Genomic DNA, 21,334 nt, shown 5'->3' with positions numbered 1-21,334 from the left:
TTTCCGTGGACCTTCGCAAATTTTCAGAAAAAAAGTTTTTTTCTTCACTCGTCAATTTAGAATACTTTAACAACACTTTTTGGTAATAAATATAAAAAATAATGAAGCTAATACACTCAAGATTTGAACACTCTGAGTTTTATTAATATACGAGTAAAAATAAGACGATACGAGTAAAAAAACCACGAGGCATGCACGTTTACCAAAAAACCGTAAACTCTGACCTTTTGTCACGTGACCAATGTCTTGACCTTAGAAGCCATTAATCGTATGCCGTCAAACTGCGAAGATGAAGATACGTATATATCAGTGTTGTTGGAAATCTGTTATGTCTTTCTATACATATAGCAGTCTTGTTATTCAAAATAGATTGGGAAGAATCACGATCTTGTCGTTTTCAGTTTGAATTTTCCATAAGTAAAATGTTGACTAGCTGCATATTTTAGTTGTCAGTTTGTTTTCGATCTATGAGTTTGAATGTCCCTCTGGTATCTTTCGTCCCTCTTTTAGTAGTTATATAAAAATATTTAAGGAGATGTGATATGATAGCCAATGAGACAACTATTCACCAAAGTTCAAATGACGTTAATCGGTTTTGCAATTTGCTAATTGAATTAGCAACTGTGGCAGCAGTTGGTCTTGAAGATGTTTATACAAGTTGCTGAAAGACCGCCATACTAATTGTTGGTGATGTCTGTTTACGTACTTCTGTTGGACGACTACAATGCGACTTGGGCAATGAAATGTAAGAATTAGAAACAGGTGGTGCACTTCATTTTTGAGTTGTTGCCTTCTTGGCAACACATATCCAGATCCCATGCGTCGACATTCTGCTCTCCTATTTGGTAACAACTGGACCAACAACTTTATCAATATTCGGCATTATGGTGGATACCAGTTTATTGATTCTCATGTTAGGTTTTGCTTTGCAGTTGGCATCTTTTCATTATTGTAATTATATAGAGTAGTATTAGGTGTTCGATTCACATATCGTGATATCTATACTCTATCTAGTCATAAACAGTTGCGTATGTTCCAATATAATGTTGAAAAATAATTATTGTAATTTGCATTACATGTATAAATGTTATTCAGTGCTCATGTCATGTGTTGATGCAAATTTTACCATTAATTCCGCTATTCTTTTTTTTTTGTCGCAAATTTTCAAGCCTACTATGAAGATTTACAATAATCTCTTGTTGCCTTTCAGTTTCATTAAAAACTTTCAAAAAATTAACACTTGAATTTACGTTGTTCTTTTTGAAATGCTGAACTTTTTTACCTAGATTCTCAATAGTATGTGCCTGAACAATATAAATACGTGAAAAGCATAAAATACTACAATTATTAAAGTATCGTTTGCAGATCATCGAACTTTCAACTTTGTAACTTCAGACAAATGCATGAATCTCATGGATTTCATATATGAAAGTTATTTATATACGTTTAAATCTATACAGGTAATTTTCTGAAATTCGTGCGACCTAAATATTTAAATGCATATTTATATAAATATGATATATAAAAGTGCATTATTTTTCTGAAAATCATGCGACCTTGAATATTTCAATGATCCTGACACAATAGTCAAATAAACGGAACTTCCTTGTGCATATATAGGTTTTTGGACTATTTCGAAACCATTTGATTGTCTGGTCAACCGAATTAATATAACCGTTATTTTGTTGTGAATTTCCTAGTTTTGATCTCGCCCTAACACCAATACATAAATGAATAATAAATCATTGTCTAGTAATAGGTCGGTTTTGAATTTTCCTTGGAATTCGTTTTTTGTTTTGTTATTTTACTTTTTATCAGGATAATAATAATCTATAATAAAGAAAAAATGGCCATGTTGATTACAACGTTTGTAATAAAATTGTCTCTGAATTATCCGTTAACCGAAATATATTCTCTCGGAAATTATTCGTAAACCTTAACTATATCATTTTATAAAGACATTGTAAAGCCGTTTATAAAAAAACAATATGCAAATTTTATAAAATATCTCTTTCATGTGTAAATCGAGTGCTACCGTTTTGATTCAATACTTTACCCTTTTGCAAAATATCGTACTTTTTCAACATTACAAGCAATAAATTAGTCCTATTCAAGTGTGTTTGGTAGACACAAATTGCTGTATAGAATTTCTAAATATACTAGTATTTTTAGTCCGCGCTCAGTTACACGAATAATGGTCGAGGTATTTATTTTCCTATGGAAAAATGTCCATGACCTCAATATTTCAGTCACTTGGTCTGTAAAAAATCTACCTTTACATTAATGCTTCACAGAGACGGGTGCTTGTGCAATTTAAAAGGAACTTTCTTTGATACAAATGAAAATTCATGTGATCCAAGTCTATTGTTTCCTGAAGGGTACTAGTAATTGGTCCCCTTAATCACCGTGGACTATATATACTAATTTTATAAAATATTTGGATCTTCATCATGCTCACAGTCTTTGAAAAAAAAACCATTAATAAAACTATTGTAATCTCGTCTGGTCCGAGCTATCTGTGGGCCGTATTATAGCCTTATCACAAATGTCGATTGGCGGCAAAAGGGGAATGCTTATATTTTAGAATTTTGTATTTAATACCAGTGACGGGCAAGTTTGATTTGATGTTTTCTTAGCAAAAGATTGTTTAACGGTGTCTTTAAGTACGAACATACAGTTATGACAAGGACTAATTATAAAATAGAAAAGGCAATTTTTAGAGACAATGCAAATAGATTAATACATATCACCGAGTAAAGCTTTGTCTTTAAAATGTATCTTTCAAGTTGGCCTGCATTTACCAGAGACATTAAAAAAAATCATGATTTTATTTACACACACACGGTAACTTGATCAAACAAAGCTTAAATGTTTATGAAAAATGTTGTGAAAACATGGTGATTTCCATTGATATTTTCTGGTGTGCGTTCCCGGATTATGAATTCGTAATAATTGTTAAAATACGCCGGTGCGCAGAGAACTTAGTTTTAAAATTAGTATATTTGAAATATAAATACAAGGGTATACAAAATGAAACATGAACAACGGAAAATTACTGTTGGTTATACTTTACTCCGTGGCACAATGTATCCCTCTGAAGAAAAAAGGGGGTAATTCTATTTTTGTTGATTTATCACCTTTGTTGTGTGTTTTTGTCGAGCCTGCGACTTTTGTCGCAGAAAGCTCGACATAGGGATAGTGATCCGGCGGCGGCGTTAGCTAACTTCTTAAAAGCTTTATATCTTAGAAGCTAGAAGACCTGGATGCTTCATACTTTGTATATAGATGCCTTATGTTACGAAGTTTTCGTCTGTCATATGTCCATTGTCCTTGACCTCATTTTCATGGTTCAGTGACTACTTGAAAAAAAAAGTCAACATTTTTTGTAATGTTAATTTCTTTCTTATTATGAGTAATAGGATAACTATATTTAGTATGTGCGTACCTTGCAAGGTCCTCATGCCCGTCAGACAATTTTCATTCTACCTCAACCTCATTTCATGAATCAGTGAACAAGGTTAAGTTTTCGTGGTCAAGTCCATATATCAGATACTATAAGCAGTAGGTCTACTATATTTGGTATATGGAATGATTGTGAGGTGTACATGTCCAACTGGTAGGTGTCATCTGACCTTGAACTCATGGTTCAGTGGTCAAAGTTAAGTTTTTGAGTTTTGGTCTTTTTTCTAATACTATATGCAATAGGTCAGCTATAAATGGTGTATGGAAATATTTTATGATGTACATGTCAGTCTCACAGGTTTTATTTGACCTTGACCTCATTTTCACGGTTCATTTCTCAGTGTTAAGTTTTTGTGTTTTGGTCTGTTTTTCTTCAACTATAAGCAATAGATCAACTATATTTGATGTATGGAAGGATTGTAAGGTGTATATGTCTGTCTGGCAGGTATCATCTGACCTTGACCTCATTTTCATGGTTCATTGGTCAATGTTAACTTTTCATGGTTAAGTTTGTTTCTTAGATACTATAAGCAATAGGTCAACTATATTTAATGCCTAAATTGATTGTAAGGTGTACATGTCTGCCTGGCATGGTTCATCTGACCTTGACCTCATTTTCATGGTTCATTGGTCAATGTTAAGTTTTTTTGTTTAAGACTGTTTCTTAGAAACAATAAGCAATAGGTCAACTATGTTTGGTTTATTGAATGAATGTAAGGTGTACATGTATTTCTCGTTTGTTTTATCTGACCTTGACCTCATTTTCTTGGATCATGTTAAGTTTATGTGTTACTTGTAGTAAATCTTTGTATTTAGGACTATCAACATAAAATCAATGGTTAGTAAAGAAGGCGAGACATTTCAGCGTGTGCACTCTTGTTGTAATTATAATATAAATATGGTCCGGACCATATGAGTATTTGGACCATATAGGTATTTTTCGAATAAATTCTAAATTCCTTTACAGGAAAACACAGTTTGTTCTCCGAATGAAAATTGGCACAAGTTACTGACTGAAATCCTTTATCTTTGACATATTGTCTGAATCGTGGTATATTTGTAGTCTTGTCTTCGATAAAGTTGATTTTAAGCGCATTTATGCTGTCGATAATTCGTCCGTAAATGAAACCACAGGCGTTTGGGGCATGAGCCGTTTTTTTTTCTTTTTCCTCGGTGTTTAGATTAGATTTTTTCTCTCTGTTTCTTCTAATTTCCACTTATTTTCACTTAAATGATGTGTTCATGCTCTTATTTATACGATCTTACGATGGTTTGTATATAAGAGTAAAGGGGAAGCACATATAAACTGCTGTAATTGTAAATCGTATAAAGAGGCGCATGAACAAATTAAATAACTAAACATTTTAATTAACTAAAAACAAATTTAAACACCAAAATAAAAAAGGAGGGTTCAATGCTCCAATTGCTTATGAGTATATAAATTGACTTCTTGCCTAACAATTCATATAGATATTTTTAAAGTCAATTTCGGAGTTTCTTAAAGAAAAATCAATAATGACCATGCAAAAATGCTATTACTTTAATTTAAACTTGTGAGTAAAATTAATTTTATTTCACTAATCACGTAACGATGATTACCATAATCAGAGGTCGCCTAAAGGATTTTAGTGATTTCATGATAGGGTTATGATATCATCATTAACTTTTCGTGATGAAAGAGAATTAAAAAAAAAACCACTGTATCGAGTGTGACACGATATTTCTCCACTCCGTACACTACACATTGATTGGTGCTAATAATTGTTGAAAAGAAAGTTTGATACTTTTACTTACCTTGATAGTTTTTTCTTTGCTTACAAGCCGCCATTCCTGTGTCAAACGTAGCCAACGCCCTTCATGTGGAGTTCTACACAGGAAAGAGTGAACTCGTTAATGATGAAAAGAGAAACATGATGTAATATCTTTACTTTACAATTGATAAATCAAGTAGAGTATGTTTTATTAAAGTTACAAATGTATTGCCGTTAATGGTGATTTTTATGAAATTTTGATTTTTTTTTAGATATAAATTTCAGAACAATAATGGATATCAAATGTAAGCGCTAAAATTTTGTTAACAAAATAATGGAAAACTGCTTACTGGAGTACCACTTGATTCATGGAAGGACTGAGGGGATAGGTAACGTGGTGAATTTTGTTAATATTCTGCGCCTCATCTTGATATTAATAAATAAATAAATATTTGATTCTAAAGAAAAAAAAAGTAGTAAATCAAAATACTGTATATTTAGAACTGAGATTACTGTTATAGAAGTCTCAATTTAGAAATACATGCGTTTCCTTATCGAATGTTTGACCGCAAAAAAAGTCTTCCCTCTTCTTACTAGTCAATATATAAATCATTTCACATTTTTCATAGAAGGGAATTTTTATGGCATAATTCACAGAAAAATAGCAAACAAAGCGTAAACAGGAAATTAGTAATTGACGGTTTTATATTTTTAATCATTTGTTTGTATTGTTATAAACTCATTATTTCCTTTAGCTGTTTCATAAAAAGGTCAGTTAATTGCAAATAATTTTTCATAAAAAAAAAACGGTTATGGAATGGTTAAGGGTACTTCTTATATTTATATATCTTTTTAATGGTAAGTTATGCAAGAATTAATTTCGTTCGGTATTTTGTTATAATTTTACTTTTTATTATACAATTTCTTTTCAAGTTAATATGTTAGTATTTGAATAGTAGTGCGTATGGAAGTATTTTATTTTTCCAATCCTTTCTGTCAAAAGAACAATTCAATCTTGTTATCTTTTTAATTGTTTCATGAGATATAATGATCTGCATTATGCAATATCACTCGTATATGCAAAGTAGGAAAGATACAAAAGGTATATCCCAACTCATAAGTTGTACACAAATTAAAAAAAAAACGAAAACGAAAAAAGACGTTATAACAACAGTCTACAAAACTCAACACAGAAAATTAAAGACTGCGGAACACGAACCCACAAAAACCGAAGTTGATCTCATGTGCTCCGGATGGGTAACCAGATTCTGAAATACATGTGGCACCTGTCGTGTAGCTCATGTAAGTATAAATAAGATGAGAGGTCTGATTGTGTAATGTCACATCGGGAAAAAGAGAATTTCAACATATCCATCGTCATCTGTGAAATAGATATTCCATAACGGTCAACAACTCGCGATGGCATCCGTGAACTTTTCAAAGTGATTACTTCAAGTTTCCACTTTAAACCCTTGGTTTAATAGCTTCCTTGTATACAGCAACCCTCTAACAAGGAAATCGTGATAGGCAACGTAAGCTCTGAAATATCGTATCGATTTGAAGATATATACTCTATATGCATGCTTTATCTATATGTAACATGATACATATTTATTATAAGGTTAAATCCTAACGATCATACTGCCTGCCTGTCGATACTTTTATTTTGGCATTGCATAAAACATGTCTTCTTTGACTGTCCATGGCGTTAAATAACTAAATCCCTGGGATGTGTTTTAATTGATTTTAGTCTCTGATGCATGATTTTTTATTGTTAATTTGTTTTTTGTTTTTAACTAGCTTTCAGTAACTGCATGCAAGTACTCTCAAATCGTACTTTCGTTTTAATTTGACCTGTTGACACAATTTGTAATGCATTTCTGTAATTCAATGTTTACTTATTTTGTGTTATATCTCGTCTCACTATTTTTAATATGTACCACCTTTGATAAGTATTTAGTATGACAATACATTTTCACTTCGGTACTCGTACTCTGAACAACAAATTTATTAATTTTGTTAAAAAAATTTACTTCCGTACTCCTAACAACACAATTATTATATTTAACTTTACCTGTGTACGTTGTTTTATTTAACGCCATTTTGTCCAAGGTAAGAGTTGTCTTATTGACACTCTTCCTACATCTTTTTTATTACTACCTGAAACGTCATATGTTACAAACCTTTCTAAAATTGTCCGTTTATAAATTTTAAAATTATAAGGAAACTAAGGTTTCAACTCCCTCAGGCAAAGTTGACCTTAGATGAATTTGGCTATTTGTTTTATGTATTTTTATATAGCTCTTCAACTGTTTCGGTACTTATACATCCCTCGGATTTCAAATGTTTGGCTTTGAGCGTTCCTGATGAAGGTAAATCCAGAAAAGCGCTTCGGACGCATGAAATTATTTAACGTGTTGTTTTCAATTTTTTTTTATAGGCACCTACGTTTTAATATTGTATTTATATTGTGTCCTAGATCAAACTTATTCGTTCATTGTATGTTTACTTGTTTTTGTTTAAATGTCTTTTTGATCGAGTTAAGCAATTTCAATTGATATTTTATAGTGTGTCTTTTTATGTTGTTATGTTACACTACTATCTCAGGAAAGGGTGCAGGTTGGCGCCTGTTAAAACGTTTAAACCCGCTGCATTTTTATGCACCTGTCCTAAGTCAGGAGCCTGTTGTTCAGTGGTTGTCGTTTGTTGGTGTAGTTCATACGTGTTTCTCGTTTCTCGTTTTTTATATAGATTGACCGTTGGTTTTCCTGTTTGAATTGTTTTACACTAGTCATTTTGGGGTCCTTTACAGCTTGCTGTTCGGTGTAAGCCAAGGCTTCCGTGTTGAAGGCCGTACTTTGACCTATAGTTGTTAACTTTTTATACATTGTGACTTGGATGGGGAGTTGTCTCATTGGCACTCATACCACATCTTCTTATTTGTATCTACTGGAATGTGGAAGCTGATATGATATCATTTGTCGTAAAGTTTTGTTCTCAACCGACCCTCATTGTCAATGTCTAGAAGTAATTCAAGATATGAGGCAGAACTAACTAGCTGTATCTGTCGTCTCCTTAATTTGAAGTTCTATAAGATAGATGCGTTCAACATTGACTTAGAGTTATTGAGTGAAAAGGACATATTATTCGTAGGTTGTTGTCTGTCATATTTGTTTTAGTTTATATAATTAGTATTAATGAGGCCGGTTTTTTTCGTTTGAATTGTTTTGCATGTTGCCAGACCGAGGCATTCTTTACGGATTTTACTCAGTGTTGAAAGGTAAACTACAGTTGCTTACATCCACGCCTTTTGGTCTCTGGTGGATAGTAACCGTTGTATTATTGACAATCATACCACATTTCCTGGTTTGTCTAGATATTGCATCCTACAGTTTTGAATTTATTACTAGTACACACTTTTAAAAAGTAAATTAACAAAAATACCTAACTCAAGGGAAATTTCAAAACGGAAAGTCCCTTATCAAATGTCAAAATCAAAAGCTCAAACACATCATACGAATGGAAAACAACTGTCATATTCCAAACATGGTACGGGTATTTCCTTATGTAGAAAATGGTGAATTAAACCTGGTTTTATAGCTAGCTAAACATCTCACTTGTATGACAGTCGCATATAATTCCTTTATATTGACAACAATGTGTGAGCAAGAAAAAAAGACATCACAGGTAAACATGTCAAAAATTGGGGTACAGCAGTCAACATAGTAAATAAGTAAAGGTTGGAACGCGGCAAACATGATTCTATAGAAATGGGAAACAAGCATACCAATGGAATGAAATGACTTTTATAAGGATATAATTAAATATTATGTATAATCATTTATTTGAAATAAATATATGGATATTCATAATATAGACAGTAAGTATCTTAAAATAGATTAAAATTAATCGAATACATTATACTAATAGATTATATATGGCGTGGTTTACATGCATAATTAATACTTTGGTTTTTAGTCTCGTTTGTATTCTTCATCATGATTTTCAATCCCGAAGTTGGCTTTTCTGAACTCGTAGGATTTCAGTAGCAGATGGTCATTAATAGAATGTGGTCACATTTTGGAAAGCAATGATGACGGGGAAGCATAAAAGAGTCGCCTTCCCTGAAATGAAAGAATGCCACGTATTTGTGGGCAGAACACTCACAAAGACGAAATGTTCACTCTTGTTTGTATTCAGATTAGAAACAAAGAAAAATAAGACCGCAAACCTATGTACATGTACATTCCGCTGAACTAGTATGCATTATTGTTTAGGGGCCGGCTGAAGCACGCCTCCGGGTGTGGGATTTTGTCGCTGCATTGGAGACCCATTGGTAACCTTGGGCTGTTTCTGCTCTTTGGTTGGGTTGTTGTCTCTTTTGATACATTTACCCGTTTCCATTCACTATTCTATATATTTTTAAAATATGAGTAATCGTTCCGAACATTATGTTCCATTTAGGAACGATCTAAAATACTTCCTAGCTTTTTGTCGAGCCTGCGAAATTTATTTCGCGAAAGCGAGACATAGCGATCTTAGATTCCGTCATCGGTTTCGGCGTCGGCGTCGGCAACATTTAGGTTCAGTCTGTGGTTAAAGTTTTTTTAGTCCACAATAACTTTGTCAAACATACATGGAATTTATGAAATTTGGACAGAAACTTGTTTATGACAAAAATATAGTATCCAGAGCAAAATTTTGAAAATATTTATTACATTTTCCGTATTTTACTAATAAATGGACTTAATTTTTTTTTACAGTTAACATTCATATTAAGTCTGGAGTTAAAGTTTTTCAGTCATCAATAACTTTGTCAAACCTTCATGGAATATTATGAAATTTGGACAGATGCTTGTTTGGACAGACAGCATCCAGAGTGAAATTTTGAAAATATTTATTTTCATTTTTCCGTATTTTACTAATAAATGGTCTTAGTTTTTTTACAGTTAAAATTCATATTAAGTCCGAGGTTAAAGTTTTTCCGTCATCAATAACTTTGTCAAACCTACATGGAATTTTGTGAAATATGGACAGATGCTTGTTTGGGATGACCAAAAGACAGTATGCAGAGCAAAATTTTGAAAATATTTATTTTCATTTTCCCGTATTTAACTAACAAATGGACTTAGTTGTTTGTTTTACAGTTAACATGTAGATACAGTCTGGGGTTAAAGTTTGTTACACATCAATTACTTTGTCAAACTTTCATAGAATTTTATGAAACTTTGGCTGAAGCTTTTTGTAATGATTAAGAGATAATGTCTGAAGCAAACCTTTGAAAATACTTTTTTTTTCATTTTTAGTATTTTTCTGAAAGATGGACATCTTTTTTTACAGTTATCCTTTACAGACAGTCTTTGATTAAATTTGTTTTGCATGATGAATTTGTAAACCATCATGGATTGTTATGAAACTTGGACAGAAGCTAATCTTCAAGACCAAGAAAGAGCATCTAAAGAAACTTTTTTTTTTTAAATTCTGTATTTTACTGATAAATGGACTCACTTTTTGAAGTCAACACTACACTTTTACAATGACAGTAGCAATCGCAGGCGAGACACAAGGTTCTGTGGAACCCCTTACGAATTTTATTTCTTACTAAAAATGGTGGACAACTTCCTTAGAAAACACTTTGAAAAATATTTTTGAATAGCGTAGAAATTTTGACACGGTATACTTTGTTGACATATTACGCCCTGTGAAGATGTAGAAATATCATAAATAGTGTTATATATGTTAAAAACTGTTTGTTCACATTTTAAGAAACTTTGTTCGGTGATACGTTTTTATGCATAACATAAACTCTTTAAAATGATTTTCTTCGAAACTTGCTGACATTGTCGAATAAAACAGTCCGTGAAAACTTGCACATTTCTATTTGGTTGCACAAACACAAAGCACAGCCCTCAATATTAGTTGTAATTTGATTTTTTTAGGTGTAAAATCGGGTGTTCTACTGAATGTGTATTCATATGTACAAAAAGGACGAAAGGTTCAACTGAATTGTTCTGCTGATAGTGTTCCTATCGGAAAGACTGTAGAATTCTTAGCAGACGGTGAAACAGTTACCAGCATCATAAAGCTTGATGGAATATGCTTTAACACAATATACAATCGTATGTGTACAAGAGACAGCTGCAGTTGTTCAGTCGATGACAGATTTTATACGCTTATCTATAATCCACCATATCATAAAACCAAACTTACTTTTGTATGCAAGATGAAATTGGATAGAAATCGGATACAATATTCGAACAAAGCTATCGTTAATATCTTAGGTAAGCACGCAAAAATAAATATGCGCTTGTTATTTTTATTCGTTAAAATATTAAACCTTTTTCGCTTAATCTTGATTTGTTTTCTTCGTTCTCTTGACTCGAGCATCACTGAATAGATATTAATTTTCGAAATGTGCATCTGGTACAGTAACATTGGTACCGTTTGTGTTTAAGAAATAATTCCTTCATGTCATGCTCAATGCTCATTTTAACATGGTAGGCATTATATTTGTCGATATTTTACACTGAGCCTTACTTGTATATCGAGATAACAGATAAGTAATCCAAGATAACGGATTCTAAAACCGAGGTTACGGATTGGTAGACCAAGATAACGGATTATCTAACAGAGGAAACGATTTTTAAAGCTATATATGTCGGCTTCCTAATCCGAAGAATATTTGGTTATCTCGGTTTCCAAATCCGTGATCTCGGAATAATAATCCGTGACCTCGAAACAATTATCCGTTATCTCGAAACACCAATCCGTTATATCAGTTTGCTAGCTAATCAATTATTTCCGTTTGCTAATCCATTATCTCGGTTGCTTATCCGTTTTCTTGGATTACCAATCTCTTATCTCGGTTTCTCAATACGTTATCTCAGATTACTAATCCATTATATCGGTTTCCCAAGCCGTGACCTCAAATGAGATTATAAATCCGTTATCTCTATATAACAATCCGTTGTGTCAGTTTGCTGATCCGTTATCTCGCATAACCAATCCGTGTTCTCAGTTTCTCAATCCGTTATCTCGGCTTCCAAATTATCATCTTGGGGACACAAACCGTGAAATACGAATTAGTTATCCGTATTCTCGGTCTCCGTATTTAATAATCCATCGCCTCGGTTTGAAAATCCGTTAACCCAGATTACTAATCCTTTATTTAGAATTACTAATCCGTTATCTGTATGTTCTTGTTTCGTTGTTTCTGTATGCTACAGATTGTCGGCAATATTTCAAAGTATTCTTAGATGTATTTTCCAGATTCAATGTATGATGTGTTGATGTAACCCCGCAGAGGGTTTCTTCAATGCGTAGCAGAAGCTTAATAAAGCAAACAAAAATCCATACTGAGGCATACTATTCTAACTCCAACCTTACTTGTTTAGAATTGATATAAAATATGTTTTTGCAAATGTGACAACTATTAATCAGCGACCACATTATGTCGGTGTAAGCAACTATGGGCACCGTACGGCCTTCAATAATGAGAAAATCCCATACCGAAAAAGTACGCTATAAAAGGCACTGACATGACACAATAATTCAAACGAGAAAAACAACGGCATGATTTATGATCAAACAATAAAAGAAATACAAATGTGACAGACAGCAGCCCACGACATCTACTGAATAACAGGCTCCTGACTTGGGATAGGCACATAAATAACGTTATAAAGTAAAACACCATTGCGGGCGCTACACCCACTCTCCTCTTCTTATGTTTTCACTTTCTTAGACAATAGTGTAATATCTGTTTGTAAGAACGAAGTTATTTTGTTCATGTTACCACGTAAAAGTTTGGTGAAAATAGCAATAAAATAAATTTTCCCTATGTATAAATGTTATCACGGAGGTCTCAAGAAATTCACAAAGATGAAAATTCAAAAATTATTTTCACGGAACAACTGTAACGTCGGTTGAATAATGTCATAATAGAGTGGTAATTGATTGATTGATCAATGGATAAATAGATCGATCGATTGATTGATTGATTGATTGATTAGAAGAGTTTCGCTCTTATCACCCCAAACTAATGTCGTGACCAATTGTAATTCCAATGTTTGTTATTATTAGTAGTAGTAAAGTATCAGTCTAATGATTTTGTCTTCTCGATTTTCAAGAGATAATTACATCATTCCTAACGAAACTTTACAACAAATTTTGTTTTTTGTGTAAATGTGCAAGGTTCTTGAAATTCTACAATGGCTATAGAAAACGCAAGTATGAGAAAATGAAAATGTTCCTCTTCCTTCAATGCACCAAGAACATGTAAACCATCTAAAATAAGGTAGTCAGAGTTTGATGTTGACCCATTTTCTACTGTACAACTACCATACAACGGCAATTTTCGGGTACAATTCTGCAGAAAACTTAATGAGAGAGCACACTAGTAGAATGTTCTTAAAAGTTTAATAAGGTTATCTATGATGTGAAGATATAAAATATGTTTATTTTCAAAAATGGTCACTGTTTCAACTTATTTAAACCTTACACAATTGTGAGCTGTCATGCATATGTATGCATCAAGAGCGTGACAATTTCAAATTCACTGCTGTCACTATTGAACATAAGGTTGGGTGACATTTGAAATTGCCTGAATTTGTAATTAAATGTCTTCATTATTCTTGTTTTTGTAGTGTGGTTGAATATTTTATTTGTACATTGGGGTCAATAAAGGGGTAACATTATAGACATCAAAAGTAAAGATGATAAGTGAAAAAGTAAATAAACTAGATGAAACTGTTTAGTGGGCTAGTACGTATGTCTCCTTTTCACAAATTGACGTCACACGGGTACTACAGTAAATGCATAGAAAACTATTTTTGGTGTTAGACGGTATTGTCATAACAAATAAGAATATTATATTAGTTACACAGTTGTTAGAAATCTAATACGATATATATGGGGGTCAGTAAATTCTACATGGGGTGAGAGAGAAGAAGCTCTCACCCCATATGGAAACTATCACATTGTAAAAAATATATCTTACCGACTATCTTAACATGTGGCATTTAGACTAGTGGCCTATCAAAGTGATCAGGTCTTCAATATAAAGAACCTACTTTCAACAATAACCACTTGTTAGCTTTAATGAGTTTTCTGCATTTATTTTCCGTCGTTCATCATCGATTTTTTCGTCTGTTGTTTGGGCGAAACGTTTCAGATTTTTCTTCATCGTCATGTTGTTTATACAAAGGGACGTAACACTGCTACTAACCCAATACTAAATAAAACACGCCCACTTACCCCATATTAAATATTCCTAGAAATTCCTAGAAATATATAGGAGGTAACTTAAGATGATATGGTTTATTATGGTGGTGGTCGTAGGTGTGTCTTAGATATGAATGCTAAATTATAAAATGAGAGAGTGGGGAATGATATCCCAGAGACAAAATTCATGGTGCACTAAAAAGGTTATGTGATGGCAATTAAGAATATATATGGTTTAGGTTTGGGTTATTGGCAGTCTTAAAATGTCAAAGAAAGGATATGGTGAATCAATTGATACAAAACATCAGTACGCAATAAAAAATAAATAAAACAAAAGCAAAGAAATAGCGCATTCATTGCTGTTCTTCATTCAACGTCAATAAGCTTTCAAGATGAAATCCCCTCAAAGCAGGTTCAAGCCGGCATGTAGCACTGGTTTGAGTGGAAATCTTTGTTCAATTTCTATAACGCTTCATGTGTTAATTGAAGAATACACTGTGGGTTTATATTGACACATTATAAATCTAATCTGACAAAGAAATCTAACAAATACTGTCAAAATTTGTCCGACAATCTTATTTTTAAATACAGAAACAAATGAATGCAAACAGTAGAAAACCGTGGATACATATATCTATTTCTTAGACAACATAGATACGTATATGAATATGTTTAACAATTTATAGCCGCGGTGCAAGTTCCCAAAACCATGGCGGTTTGAAATATAATCTCTGATTAGGAGTGAAGCATCTGGAGAAAACGGATTATTATTCCGAGATAACGAAAAATCAAACCGAGATAACGAAAAATCAAACCGAGATAACGAAAAATCAAACCGAGATAACGAATTATAATCCGAGATAAAGGAATATAAAATATTCATAATGGATTGAGAACCTTGGATAACGGCTTAGTAATCCGAGATCAGGGTTTAGGAAACCGACATAACGATTTTTGAAACCGAGATAATTTCATTTTTTATTTGTGTCCCTTTATGGCTTCAGATGAGTTACAAAACTAGATTATGCATGAGGTTTTTAGTCGTTAAGGCCCTTTTTCATAATCAATAATTGATGTACCTTGCGCATAGGGATCCAAAAATAGTGTTATTCTTGTCCATCGTTCTGTCCATTCGGAATCGATCCGATGTTGGTTTATTTTGATGTTCCTGGAGATATTGGGCTGGTTTTTGCTTATAAGTTTAAATTACTGGGTTATAGAGTTCGTGTTCTGTTTAAATTACCTACATGTACTCTTCATTTAATTACGACCCTTGGAATTTAGCATGCTTGGGCATTCGTATAGTCCCTAAACATGAAGTTCTAGTATGGAATTTACTACTATAACCAAACAAGATTGATGAATGGAAGATTTTCTACAAGTGATTCTCATTCATTGCCTCCAGACGGCAAACTTTTATACCGACTTGCCTATTGTCAAAACTCTTCTTCTGTTCCTACATGGCGGAAAATTTCAAACTTTATATGATAGTTGATTTTAAGCCCCTCTCCAAATAGACTCATTCAATCATGAGCGATTGCACACATGGTAACATTGGTGGCAAATAGTCCATATTAAAACTCTACGGAAAATCAAATTTTTATCATCTCCTCTGAAACCCCAATTTTGAACAAACTTGACAGAATCGATGTATGGAAGATACCCTACAAGCGATCATCATTCGTTAAAAAAAATGACAAAAACATAGGTGCAAGAAGCAATCGTTTATTGTGGGTTGGCAAATTTCCAAAACCCACTTCTGTGAAATTATAAGTTTTGAAACATTCGGACGCACAAAATTATTTAAAGTATTATGTTCATTAATAGAACCAAACACAAATGAACTTCGTTTAATGTTGTTCGGGTTGTTATCATGATTTATTATTGGTATTTCATAGTTCCCATTAAATAACTATGGAAAGTTACATTTTCAAGTTCTATCTCATACAAATAGGTCAAATTTAAACAGGTGTACGTTAAATTCCCTACAAAGTAATGGCAGATTGTTCCGTTGAGCTGAAAAAAAGTTGCTGCCAAAGGCATTTTTAGATTCTGAAAGAACAATTAAAGTTTAGTCAATATCTTATATGAACATAGATCAATATAATGTGAATATACCAGCAATTTTGTTGATCATAATCTTGTAAACTTATGATACATCCTATGTAAGCAGGAATCTTTAAACCATTTTTAAAATTGTATTGACATAAACGACCGATGCTGCACATGAAGTAAGAATTACATTTTTTTTACCTTGATCGATCACCGGAACTTCAGTTTCAACTTTCTAAGCTTTATTTTCAAATAATTACATTACATCATCACATGTATGTTTCATAAGAATCCGTACTATGAATTTTCTGATAACAATCAAGAGGCATTCCAAAATTAGATTGCAACATTTATGACAGCATGTGCTTCCCGTGACAACGTCACAACAATGCATAGAAAAACATACGAAAAATTGATATTAACTCGTAATTTCATGGTTGTAGCTTAAAAATTTCATCATAAGAATTGAATGCTTCTTTTCATAATTTTATACGGCTGTAAAAGCGCTGCACGTGCGCACATTTTTAGTATGTAGCGCCTAAAGTGTGCTTCGGTCAACACTTTTATACCCCAATAAAATTCAATTCTTAAATAATTACCTTACATATATGTTTCACAAGAATCCGTAATTTTGATTGGCTGACAGCAATCGCGAGGCATTCCAAAAGTAGAATTTTTTTCCCCAAAAAAAATGCAACAGTCAAGACAGCGTGTGCTTTCCTTGACAACCTCACAACCATGAATAGGAAAACCAACGGAAAGACAACTCGTTATGTTAATGTTATAGCATACAAATGTAATAATTAGATTGAGTGCTTCTATTTGTAATTGTATAGGGTTTTAAAAGGGATGATCGCGCTTCATACACACACTTTTACACCCAATAAAATAACAAAAAGATGCATTCAATTCTTAAATATTGGTTTTTTTTTTTAACATTTTTGACCATTTTAGTCAATTTGTATTACATATCATCAAGATGACAATATTTATGGCATGCAGTTTTTACCTTTATTCAATTTTAAGATATCTTATAAAGTTAACTTAATGATTATATACTATAAAGTATATAAAATATGTTGTATTCTTTATGAGATATCTTACTTAATTTGAAGTTAATAAGTTATCTTATAACTAGTTTTCAGTTACTACGAGTACTCGCAGATCTGTACTGTGTGTCTTTTGTGTTTTTGTTAAGGTTTTGTTGTGCATTGTATCGATCTAATGAATTAAGCCCTTTTCAACTGATTTTGATTTTTATAGTTTGTCCTTATGTTGTACTGTTACACAACTGTCCCGTGTTAGAGGGAGGGTTTATAAAATATCTCTATAAGATATCTGTATTGATTTATAAGATATCTCTATTATTTTATAAGATATCGGTTTTAGTTTGTAAGATATCTTATTTTGTTTATAAGGTTTATCTATTAGTTTATACGATATCTTATTTAAGGTCAAGGAACACTAAATGGGCTACTTTTTTAGTATGTCACAGATTTTGGTAAACTTATAAGAAGGTTTTTCGTCGATTTTGTGTGCTTTCTATACAAATGTTCACTTATTTTGAAAGAATTCAATCAGTAATATTTCAAAAAATAATAGAGATAAATGTATTATTTTTTCGATTTTCGGTGATAGTTCTACGAGTCAAAAATACATGCAAAATTTTACCAGATCTGTAACATTTCCCATTTACTGTAACTTGACCTTAATATATAAAGTATATAATATATTTCATTAACTCCAAATTAAATAAGATATTTAATAAAGAATACAAAATTTCTTATATACTTTATAAGACATCGTATTTAAGATATCTCAAAAAGTTTATAAGATACCTGTTTAACTTTCTGAGATATCTTGAAGCTGGAATAAATAAAAACGGCTTGCTCTATATATATTTGTCTATTATTTGAGGACTTGTAGAGTTCATATTTCAATTGTTTCGTTTTTACAATAAACAATGACAATAATTCATATTTTAAACTGTATAAATCTGAATAATATTATATCCATGTGTATTTTTTTTTATTACACATTACTTTAATTTCATCTGCTTTTGATCATGAGATCTGCCAACGCCTAGTATACATATAGTTGGAACATTACCATTTATATCGGGAACTACTGCCAAACTTGAGTGCGTGGCGAATAAGACAAATGAAAGATTTCTACTTACATGGAAGTGTGGTTACATAACGTACGACAAAACATTTATGAGCAACAACATGTCAGTCTGGTCAAATCTTTTGTTAAAAGTAGACTCATCTTATAACAACATCCAGTGCCAATGTATTACACAGATTCCGGGTGTTAATTTTACATTGATTGATGCTGTCACATTGAAGATTAAAAGTAAGTTCCTTGGCACATTTTTAAAGTAATTGAGTCCTTTTTTCTGGTTTAAAAGGTGTACAATGATGTTCCCGAGTTATGATATTTCAAAGAGATATGGCGCACAATTTGCAGAATTGTCACCGGATATTCATCCAAAGTGAAATTTAGATGTGTCTAATGTATTAGTATAATTCCTTGTCTAGGTGATTTATTTTAGTATCATGAAGCACGGAAATGATATGAAGTATGTGCTTTTCCTGTGAATAGAAACAAAACAATCATGTTGCATGCCTTCATCGTATACAGTTCATACGGAGGGACTTGCTCAAGCCAATAAGTGTGTTACTTTAATGCGAAACCCACTGAAAATTAAATTTTATTGGTAAAGGGACGATTACAAGGGGAACGTATTAATAGTGTTATATTATAGGTATGGACAATATATAATATCGATTACTAGTTAAATTCAAGATGTTGGAACGAGAAAAGTAATGGTGTTTTCTCTGAAATAAAAATGTTTCACCAGGTTGTTTAATTGTCATTGACTTCATAAAATTGCTAAAACCTAATACGAAAACCTTTCTATAATTAATCATATGTAATGTCAAATAAGTAAAATTATTCATTCGCAGATAAACCTATCTTGACACTTAATGAAGAGTTTTACTGCAATTTTTCCAAGCCTGTCGCTCTTGTTTGTACAGCAAAAGGGGAACTTGGAATGTTTGGTTTTTCGTCATGGATTCACAGTGTTGATGGCACATACATCCGATCCATCAACGGCACATTAGACAAACATAACTCAGTCCTAATTATAAATGACTGTAACTACCGTGATGAAGGAAAGTACACATGCAGTGTTTGGAATAATGATGCAAATGTTATTTTATGGGCAAACCACACGACTAAATTGATTGTAGCTGGTATGTAGTGTTTTATTGTCTACTTAACTTTTACGATTTCACTGAAATTTAAGCAATTTTTACCTGATTTAGATGAAATGTGTTGATATGGTCAGAAGTTCCTTAAACGACTTTTTTACTGTTTTTTTTAACTATTTTACAGGGCCAAGCGAGCTATTCCGGTTACTTGGCGACCGTCGTTACAAACATCGCCTCCTCCGAAACTACTGAGCCAATTTTAACCAAATTTGACCACAAGCACAATCATCATTGGGGTATCTATTTTAATAATGTTTTCGATGCCTTGCCTGCCAACCAACATGGCCGACATGACTTAAACAGAACATAGACTGACAAGTCTGACAGAAGCAATAACATTCAGAATGTTGAGATCTACCTAATGTCTATTTTCATCAAGAAGTCAGCTGCAGACGACTACTATTTGTTTTGCCTATTATCTTGAAAACTATAACAGATAGAGAGAAACTATAAATAGCAAACAGGATCAGCAAGACAGGAACTACAAATAAGTCAAATTATGCCGGAATTGTTAGAAGACTCTTTATAAGATTTATAGACAAAAAAGACGATTTTTACCCTTTTTGTGTTTTGGACAAATATTGAAGAAGGTAGAGAGAAACTGTAAACAGAAAAAAATGATCATCAATACAAGATGAACAAAAAAGAGATTTTTTGTCATGAATTACATTCTTGTCTACAATGTTGGAGTGTGACCATTGTTGAAGATGCACTTAGATTTAGGTGCGCGACACAGGCTCTTTAGAGCCGCTTGTTTATATTGTGCTTATTTTCGCCAAGAACGTTTTAAAATCACAATATAAAAGTAATGTGGTGAGTGCATGTGAACAAAAACAAAGTAATATTAATTTCAGGGCCTCCTATCATTGTGAACCGCAGCTCTAAAAAAGACAGAGGAGAATGGCATCTTACAATACAGATCTTTACCAGGTCAGCATTATCCACAGTCGATTGGCGTTGTAATGAAGTGTCCTTGTTAAATCTCTCATCCACTGGTGAATATCTAAAACGATTGAAAATGGATTTGGTTATTTATGATCGAACACTATCAGTTCAGGGGTATATGACTTACTTTACAACAGGCCAGCACGACTGCTCTCTCAGCGACTATAATATATGTTTGACAAACATATTTGGAAGAAGATGTGAACAAATTAAGGTCACATTAGGTATGATCTAAAAGCGAAAATATGTTTTATAGAATTCCATGTGAAAGTGTAAAAACTATAAACTTTAAGAAACCATAAGATATCATTATATAACTTCAGTATTTTCTCAGAAGCAATGACTAAATAATATGAAAATACCTAGTGTGGTTGCTCACCGTACCTAAATATTTTTTGTTAAAGGGATAGCGCCACGTTCCCCTGTATTTGTTTCAGTCATTGTGTCAACATTGATAAGATTATGAATCTAAGTGTAGTTGGATTTGACTACAAGAGATGTGAAATAGGGCATACATTTATATATTATTGATGGACACTTGATTTAATCTGTTTTGGACTTAACAAATAGAATGTGAAAAAAAATCACACAGATACGTAAATTTTTTTATATACCACAGGTAAT

General features: G+C 32.5%; 1 protein-coding gene across 1 annotated transcript in view; it reads left to right on the top strand.

Moving 5' to 3' along the window:
* LOC127720587 (PR domain zinc finger protein 12-like) overlaps positions 1-21,334 on the top strand; it is a 449,743-nt gene that overhangs the window by 291,665 nt on the left and 136,744 nt on the right. The window lies entirely within an intron of this gene.

This window comes from Mytilus californianus, unplaced genomic scaffold, assembly GCF_021869535.1.
Source record: "Mytilus californianus isolate M0D057914Y unplaced genomic scaffold, xbMytCali1.0.p SCAF_1, whole genome shotgun sequence".
Lineage (NCBI taxonomy): Eukaryota > Metazoa > Mollusca > Bivalvia > Mytilida > Mytilidae > Mytilus > Mytilus californianus.
The sequence above is the reverse complement of the archived record's forward strand: the minus strand, read 5'-3'. Positions and strand labels throughout refer to the sequence as shown.